The sequence below is a fragment of the Amblyomma mixtum genome, chromosome 3 (assembly GCF_055824585.1).
Source record: "Amblyomma mixtum isolate Tamu chromosome 3, ASM5582458v1, whole genome shotgun sequence".
Lineage (NCBI taxonomy): Eukaryota > Metazoa > Arthropoda > Arachnida > Ixodida > Ixodidae > Amblyomma > Amblyomma mixtum.
The window spans coordinates 30,086,719-30,096,238 of record NC_143014.1 but is presented as its reverse complement, the minus strand read 5'-3'; the positions used below and the strand labels follow the sequence as shown (position 1 = coordinate 30,096,238).

Genomic DNA, 9,520 nt, shown 5'->3' with positions numbered 1-9,520 from the left:
TTGTATACGGCTAGAAAACTTCTGAGGTAGAACTTTTCTAGAATTTTTTTTAGACGTTCCTTTTTTTTCCGAAATGGGTGCCTGTATTATTTTACGCATTTCAAGACTGATTTTAGTGCTGCCTTTAAACCCTCTAAAGCATTAAAAATGTTATAGTTCATTTCTCTGGTATACACCACTCAAAAATGAACTCAAAACTGACTTGCAATGACCCGAACAATGAGCCCACATTACAAGGGATGTATGGCTGTAGTAATGAGCCATAAATGCATGTGCTAGCACACTTTTCAGTCACTGCGTTACTCTTTATTGAATCCAGTGCATACACCCACACAAAAAAAGAAAGGGACCAGGAAATTAATGTTAGAAGCCACGGAGGAGGTAGCTTCACTGGTTTGGCTGACGTTGCAACGGTAAGCACTTGGATGGCGGGAAAGTGTCAAGCAGCAACCAATTGTTAAATCAAAAAATCATTCGGCCCCGGGCATGTTCACAACGGATGCGTTGATGAGCAAGTTGCTGTGATGTGGATGGCACTGAAGAGCTCGCTAGGTGTTCCAAAAATCGCTTTTCTTGCAAGGAGGATGCCAACTAGACGGTAACAAAGGGAAGTCAAATCCAGCTCTGTTCAGCAGCCTGCAGAAGTGAAAAATATTAGAGTAACCAAAAGCACAGTCAGTCAGGTGCATGTAGAATGGCCAATGAGGAGTCTGAAGCAAATAAGACCAGGAAATGGCAAGGAGTGACAGCACAGGCAATAAAATAAGCTAATTAAAAACATAGACGCATATGATGTCACTGCAAGCGGCAGTTCAGCAGAGTGCTACGGCTCACCATAAACTCAAGAAGTCAATCACTGTGGAGGCCTTTAACAGAAGCAAAATCCAAACAGCATGCATGGACACTGAAAGCCAAGCAGTCAATAGCGAGTTCACTGCCTTACTGTGATGCACACTGTACTCATAGAACCTCCTAAGCTGCATCTTGCAAACAGGCTTTCTCTTACCTGCAAGATGTGGCTGAATCAAAAGTGGTTGATGTTTGACATCTTGCACCGTCGCATGAAAACATAGCAGAGATGCTGCTGTCCTGGTAATGCCTGCATCACTTCAGTATACACCAGAGATGTGTTAAATCTTGGACCTTAACTTGACAGCCACACAGGGCACATCTGAAAGATAAGACAAATAAAAGTGCGTGTGTATAAGGTTTCTAACACTGCATTGCCAAAGAAGCCCTTTCTAATCTGTACGATGAAGCTCAAAACAGTGGGCAAGAGATTGCTTACACCACTGCACAAGAAGCATTAGTCCAGATTCCCACCTCAGAACTGAAACAATCTCCAGGCCAAGTCGTCTGAACAACCAAGTACAAGGTGCTGCTATTAATTTGCGTGAAACTAGACCAGGTCCTTGTTCCTCCGGCCAACAGTTGGAGTTCTAAAGGACAAACAAATAATGGGGCTTGTGGAATGAACATTAGCAAAGAGCCTACCTAGACCTATACAAGAAATCATGAAGTGAAAGAAAAGGAAGGAGTTGCAAAGCGTGCTTACCAAAACTTGAGAAGTTGAGCAGGCAAGGAGGTCCTCTGAAAACCACTGTTGAACAGCCTGTACCCAGAACGAAATGTACACAGTGAAGTAGGGTCAACGCCAGCTGTGCACGGTGCAATGGTTTTCCAAAAAATAAAAGCTGCCATGCCTGCAAAGAGCCGTAGTACTTCACTGCACTGTCAAACAGCCTGCACACATACAGAGCAGCACCACTAAGTAAACTACCTTTGTGCCGGGGCTCTCAATCGCAATGAAATAAAAGCTTGACGCAGTTAAGATAACCAAAGCCTTTTTAACGCGAGTTTCACTGACGGCAATCACAGCAAGGAGAACTGGAGCACACAGGTGGCCAGATGAGAGTCCTTGGCAAGAATACCGTTCACCTTGTCATCGCCTTGGTAAAGAAAGCAACTCGCATGCGATAGCAGCCTAGTTGTATCCACTTAACAAAAGCTCAAATACATGCAAATGCCCTGTTTTAATACATTCAACGCTGCACTTTGGTATGTAAAACACTGGCTGATACTGTTTTGTGATTTCTAAATCAAAGGTTCAATCAGGCGCGTTAGTGGCTTAGCCGGCAAAGCCGACACTTTCACCACAGAAGAGAAATGGAAGGTTACTTACTTTTGCGGAAAACGAGGCTCACATCTCAGTGCAACACTGGTAGTAAACGATACCGCAGAAAAAGGGGAAAATGCAAACTGCAGCGGCGTGAAGTGCCAACCAGCGCGGAAAAAAGTGCGCAGCGAAACCAGGCGAAACGTACTACAACGTGCGCAGCATTCGCTTCGCGCGCGTAGCTATCGCTAGCCTCTGCAACGCCAAATGACCAAATGAAGTACTAAATTTCTAAAGGTAAAAATGAACAAATCATCAAAGAACCAAAAAATAAATTGAATCTAATACTTTCATGTAAAACTAAGCACTTGCAGCTTCCACTAAGATTTTTTTCTGCTTTAAACGGCTCAAACCACTTTGGCAAACTATCCTGCATCGCCACCGTGCGGAGCGACACCAAGCAGCAAGCTGCGGCGTGACTCAAGAAAGATTGCCTCCAAGATACGCCGCCACGAAAAGATAGCGCGCGGGTGATCTGCGCGATAAACCGCGCGAGCGAGCTCGGCGAAGGCGGCAGGAAGGCGGCGAAGGCAGCGTGCGCTGCGCCTGTCAATCCCACATGCTGCCGCCAGCTAGCCGAGGCGTAACAGAGGCGTTCGCAACATGAAGCAAATTTTTTCACTCGCGTTGGCTTTCAGGGCAATTATATGTTACCTAAATCCAGCCTTACGAGTGGCGGGTTAGCTGCACTCGATGTGGAACGTGATTCCGGCTCCGTAGGAGAAAACGCGCTTTCTGTGTTCGAATACAAAGAGCGCGGTCTTTGCACCGGCGCGCCTGCTCTTCGAAACGTCAAGCAGGAGAGCCATCTAATTTATATGCCGTGATTTACAGCATGTTTAATCCACGGTGGCAACTCTGCTGATTGCTGGCGCATCTCCTTGACGTGGTCTCAAGTTCCACCTGTTAGAAACAAGTCTAAAAAACATCTGACTACAGATGTTTCACAGCAAACGTCTGACTGCAGATGTTTAAGAGACGCCGCAGAGGAAACTTCTTGTCGACATCTATGAGACGTTTGAACACAGCGCAAGACGTTTGTAGTCATTTGAAGCTGTGCCGAGACGTTCGTAAGACGTTTTGTGTTTCGTGGGCAGAAACACGATTTGTACATAGGCAGCTAAGGCCATCATGCGCCAAGCACAAGGTATAGGAAATGTTTTCCCCAGAAACACGAGGACCCACTGCTATCTGCATGGGGTGGCAGGGCCACACCTGTGAAAATTTGTGGTTAGAACGCGGCCGGCGAGTGACATATATATGTGCCAAACGCTTGGCATACATAAAGATCCCTTACTGAAGATATGGCCTGAACTTTTTTGTTTTGTTCTGTGACATTTCTGGCCTAACTGAATACACAATCAGTACCCACCATACGTGCCTCTGAACAAAGCGCATCATCGTTCGTGCGCGTTCTGAAAAAGCGGCAAAAGATGTTTTTTCATGCGATCGGGCCGGTGTCGGCTATGTTTAATGTGGTAGTGCATCCGTAACTTTCACTGATTAAGGTGGCAAGAGGAAAAGCCGCAAACACAAAGTATAAACGGTGTAGGGTTGGTCAGGGGGCTCTTTGAAAACATGCTTGAGCGCAGCAAACCTAAAAGCATGCGGCGTTATCTGCTGTTACGAACTACAAAGCAGTGTGCGCATAACTGGAGAAAAGATGAAGCAGACTTTGTTGCATTTATGACTTATTTGACCGCAAACAGTATGTATACTCTCACGGCCGTAGTTGTCAGAAACTGCTTACCAGTCGACATTGCCAGCCCGCGCGTCTGCCATGCTTTCATCGCTGTTGGACTCATCGCTGCTGCAACTGCTACTCGCAAGTGCTTCGCCGGGTCGCTGACATCAGCATAATCGCAAGAAATAAAATTCCCATCGCTGTCAGATGAGGACGACATTCTCTGACACGTGCTTTCTCGAGCAGACGAAACACCACGCGTCATTGGATTGTGTGCGCAAGTATTCCAGCCTTGTCGTTAGAGGGCGCTCAGACATCGAAACCGAAACTCCGAAACTGACTGCTCGAGCTTTACAGGCCGAATTTCCGCCATTCTGGACCACTCAAGCTGGACCACAAGCTACTCATTAAAGCAAAAATCTCGAAAAAAAAAAACGAGTCTCTAGTCCTTTAAACTCCCAAGTGATTGAAGTTAAACCTGATCCCTCAACTTCCGTGACTCTTCCAGTACTGCTTGCACTCCCTTCCCTCGCATTTCAGGTATCCACAGTCGTGTGGCGAGTACAGTGCAATTGCTTCCCCAGCAGGACACTAGTCAACCGTTCCCTCATACGGATCTTGGTGAAACAATGTTTAGCTCTGATGATGGGCCAAGATCAGCGTATTGGCTGATCGCAACGGTCGTCCTGCGCAGTGTTTTCTGCGCGCGTCACTCTTAAAGTGGACTGAGACACACCTTATATTCCTTGTGTGCTGCGCGCGATAGAACATTAGCCGATGTTCTTTTCTTCTTAGATGTCATAGCAACTCCAAACACATTTTGGACCGATTATGACACCTCGTTTAAGGTGGTCATAACAAACATAATGAAATTTCATATGGTTGCACGGTCGACTCAAAGGAAAAATGTTGAATCTGCATGCAGTTATCTTTATATGAGGACAAGACGCTATGAAAATCTGGCACGAATTTGCTTCGTATAAAATGCACTTCACGTACATTATGCGGTTGGAGCGGCGTTCCGTGGGCAGCGCTGTCTCAAGGTGTTGCCAGGGGACAAGAATCTCACAGGCCGCCATGAACAGCACACACAAGACAGTGATGCTGCGTCGGTCCGAAGTCATTGAAAGAATAATCAGCGAGGCAAGGACACCACCAGCTCCACTGGCAAAATATGGCACAGCGTAAAACTGCATAATATTGCGCCACCTACAGCATAGGCAGCACATTTATTACAATACCATGAAAACATTAGAATTTGGCACGAAGGCACAACCTGCAGAAGTGGACTCAAAGCATATACTGCACTCGTTGGTTCCCGCCAACGAAGTTCATTTTTAGTTCTTGAGTCGGTTCAATGGGCTTGGGGTAGTTGCAGGCTGTAGCGCCCATTCCGAAGCGCCTATAGACCTTGTGTAAGTTCGCTGCATGGTGGTAACGAATCTGAACAATCGCTAGAAGTCTCTTTTCTCCTTTAGTCCTGGAGTCTGTTCGTTGCAGCCACATGAATGTTGCAGTGGCTTCCCTGTGGCCCCGTAAATGAAGGCAGCCTTCGGGATGGAGTCGTGGGCTTGGGGAAGTCGCAGGCCATAGCGGACAACCCCATTCCGAAGAGTCAGTTCGATGCATGGTCGTAACGAATCTGAACAGTCGCCGGAAGACTCTCTTTTCCTTGAGTCGGTTCTTTATGGCCACATGAATGTGGCAGTGGCATGGCTTCCCTGTGGCCCCGTAAATGAAGGCAGTGTGACGACCCCACATAATGCGCAGGTTCACACGGGACGGAGAGGCAAAGAGACACCGTATGACTCAGTTTAAACAAACAGATGTATTCAATAATTATACATTGTACATCAGAGGCTGGGATGTCCGAGCTTACGTGCCGACGCCTTCATGGGGACGATGGAGGGGCTCCGGAGTTGCGCTCGGTCGGTTGCTGGCAGAAGCTGCGCGCCGTCGGTTGCTGGCGGAAGCTGCGCGCCGTCGGGCTTCGGCGCTGATGGACCCGTTCGCGAACGATCTCGTCCTGAGCGTGCTTTTTGTCCGCACTGGCCCAGCTATCCCTGCTCCGCCACCCACGCCCGATCTCCTTTCTTCCAGGCTGAATTGTTTCCCCCATCCTCCTTTCCACGGTGGCGCCTGCGGCACCCCCGACCTCCCGCGTTGGGATGTCGTTTTTCTCCCGCCGGGTTTTCAGCCTCTCTTGCGTCCTTGTACGGCGTGCTGGCTTTTCCTATGCGGCGGAGGCGCACGTGGCGCTGGGGGGGGGGGGGGGGGGCGTTTCCCTCCCGCCGGCGTCTTTGTACCATTGTACCCCTTCAGTGGTTTTGCTGCCTGACAGGGAGTAGGACGGAACGAGCTGCGTGTTTTTTCTTTTCTGCGAGCTCTCTGAATGGGCCAGTCGGCTTCAAACAGCCAACCGCCCGCGTCCTTTGCCGGGGTGCCTCCGGGGTTGAGCACAGAGAAGATTCCGCCGAATATATAGCGCACGCACGGAACGTCACAGCAGTCTTCGGGATGGAGCCGTGGGCTTGGAGTACTCGCAGGCCGTAGCGGACGACTCCATTCCGAAGAATCAGTTCAATGCATGGTCGTACGGATCTGAACAGTCGCCGGAAGTCTCTCTTTTCCTTTAGTCCTTGAGTCGGTTCTTTGTGGCCACATGAATGTGGCAGTGGCATGGCTTCCCTGTGGCCCCATAAATGAAGGCAATCTTCGGGATGGAGCCGTGGGCATGGGGTACTCGCAGGCCGTAGCGGACCGCATTCCGAAGCGCCTACAGGACGTGTCAGTTCGATGCACGGCCGTGCCTGTAAAGTCGGGGCTCTTTTTACATGAGTTACGTTGGCGCGGCGCTCGGCTGGGCTAATTGAACTCACCTGTGATGACGACGGTCCGAAAAGGCTCCTTGATAAGCACTGGTTCCTGGCCTCCTCGTGCCGGCGACGCTGCCTTACTCGGCCCATGATGCAGCAGGGAGGGAAGGAGAAATGAAGCCGGCTACACGAGCTGAGATGCGCTGGTCCCACTCCTCGATCAGTTTGCCCTGCGAACGTTCTAGGACGCACGTCTTAAAAGGGCAGTGTTGGCACGAATATGGCGCTGCGCGCGAGGCCTAGCACCTATCTCGGAACTTTTGATCATTCCATGCAAATTTGCTTCAACCGTGCCGTTGCTGTGCGATATAGGCGTGCGGCGTCGATGTTGCTGCCCGTCTTGCCAACCTCCGCAGCGCTGCGCTCCTTTTTCGTCGTTAGTAGAGTTACTGTATATGCTACCTTTGGTAGCATATACTTTGGTAGCATATACAGTAACTCTAGTCGTTAGCTTGGCAGGTTTGTCACAGCCTCGACAGAACCGTCGCACCGTCAGTACCATGATGGTCAGGACTCAGTACCGTTCCGAGCTTGGAGGAAGGTTCCTTCCTCCATGGTTCCGAGCAATGTTCCAAGCAGCGTCCCAAAGCTCGGACGGCTCGGACACATTCCTTGTCGCAGTCTAGAACGCAGCACCACTAAGCTTACATATAATCTAATAAACGGAAATAAACGCGCGCAGTAGAATGCTTCTCTCAGCTAAACGGGCCGATTGTTCGAGCTCAAAATTAGACAGAAATGGCATATGGTCGGCAGAATTGTTTCATGCTACATTTGTTTGAGTTGCTTGTCTGAATCGAACAAGAAAAGTCGCACATTCGCATCGTCTGCGTTGACGGGCGAAGGAAATCAAGCCGTTCTGTCTGCGATCGCACCGGTGGCGCCATCTCGTTTGTCGACGGTGGAGATTCGGCAGCCAGGGGGTGTTTTGCGGGATGTTTGAAGACTCTCCTTCACCATAGAATTGAAATTTCGCGGAATTTTGGTCAAACTACGTTTATTTTGATCACCGATAAAGCACTCGAAAAAGCGTCCACAAACCTTTGCAAAACAACCCGACCCCACCTCCCCTGCCGAATCTTCACGGCCAACAAACTAGATGATGCCACCAGTGCGATCGCTGGCAGAATGGCGTGATTTCTTTCGTCGTCGCCGCAGACGATGCGAATATGCAACTTTTGTTGCGAAAGCAACGCTACGCCCACCGTTTCGCTTCTTCAGCGTGGCTAGCGTGGCCACACTTTCGCGGTGGCAGCGACTCCACGAATCACCCGTCGCCTAGCAACCGCAGTAGCTGCCGCCGCCGTGCTTCCCCAGATGGCGCCGCCGCCGCTAGCGCCGCCATCCCCGGCGCTCGCTTCGCCAGCCTAACCACGCCTAACTAGCCTAACTCTATGCGCCTAAGCACAAACGAATCCTCAGCGTAGCCAGGCAGCCGTTGCTTTCGCAACACACCCAGGTTTAACATGCAGAACCACTGTTTTTTTTTATCGATTCAGGCAAATAACCCAAACAAATGTTGCAAGCTCGAACAATGTGCCCGTTTAGCTCAGAGAAGCATTCTACGGCGTGCGTTATTTGCCCAGCACGCGTTAGATTAAATTATGGCGTTCCGATTGTAAAGGGTATTCATTTACTGCATGTCAGTTTGAACTCGTTAACTAGGACTTTGCCATTCTCGCCTGGGTAATTTAGGACAACAAACCCGAAGTACAGTGCCCTGTACCCGAAGTAATTCCCAAGGTACGCGAAGTCAACACGTGGCCAACACCATGGTAGTATAGTGCCTATAATTGTGTACTTCTAACACCGTGGGGTAGGGTGTCGACACGGGAGACTTTTAGCACTTGATCTCAACTTCACTGCTCTCTGCGCATGCGCAGCGTTGCTATGACGACGGAGGGGCGCGTCGTCTGCTTCTCACGGTGTCGCGGCCCCAAAGTCGTTCGCGGTGCTAGCGTGCGCTGCAAGTTCATGTCAAGTGCTTGAGTATTCTGCTTGAGCAACGTCAGAGGAGAAGGCTGCGAGAGTGGAGTCGTCTGCTTCCCACGGCGCCGTGGCCTGCTTCCAAGTCGAAGAATTCGCGCCAAATTTCTCTGGCGGTACGGCTACAGCATTGCAAGCTTCTTACGTGACCAGCGCTGTGCTTCGCCATATGGCAGACGTCGCATCAACGGCACCTAATTAATAAATTCTTGACATTTGTTGGATTTAAGGAACCAAGGAAACATTTAGACAGGATATGCACCATCTCGCGAGGCACTTGTGGACCGTGAACGGGACCTCGCCTCCATAAACATAAATTTCTGGACTGAGCAAGGTTCGTGCATGCCAGTTATCCGTGCTGCATGTCTCTTGACGTATTGTGCTTGCGTAGTCGAGTCAGTTTCTAAAGCACACGCTAAAATAAGGATACGTCGTGGTGACTGTGAAGAAAAGTTACTATCGCCATGAAAAGAAATGCCAAAACGAAAAGTGCGTGGCTTGCGACAAAATCGGCGCACCCTCTAACCGCTAGTCCGAGATTGTGCGCCTCTGAGAGCACGGATGCAGTATTCGTGTGTGTGCACTGGGCGCCCGGTCCCTGCGGCATCCATAACTACAGCGCAAACGACAGGACAGAGATGAAGAAGGGACACCACACAGCGCTGTGTGGTGTCCCTTCTTCATCTCTGTCCTGTCGTTTGCGCTGTAGTTATGGATCATCAAAAACACCAACTCGCCCAACAAATGCTTTTGTCGAACCCTGCGGCATCATCGGCAACGAGGAGGTCGACGATGTCG

The 9,520-nt window shown here is 49.8% G+C and overlaps 1 long non-coding RNA gene across 6 annotated transcripts; it reads right to left on the bottom strand.

Annotated features, from left to right (window-relative positions):
* Window positions 1-284: 284 nt before the first annotated feature.
* Window positions 285-2,310, bottom strand: LOC149349539 (uncharacterized). 6 transcript variants are annotated; one of them, XR_016290112.1, is made up of 6 exons: window positions 2,183-2,310; window positions 1,704-1,743; window positions 1,556-1,612; window positions 1,289-1,439; window positions 1,007-1,171; window positions 285-636 (listed from the first exon to the last, which is right to left on the bottom strand). It is a non-coding gene; the product is annotated as an uncharacterized LOC149349539 (long non-coding RNA). The 6 variants fall into 6 exon arrangements; XR_016290111.1 differs by lacking the exon at window positions 1,704-1,743 and adding an exon at window positions 835-904; XR_016290110.1 differs by having other exon boundaries at window positions 1,556-1,743.
* Between the last annotated feature and the right edge of the window lie 7,210 nt (window positions 2,311-9,520).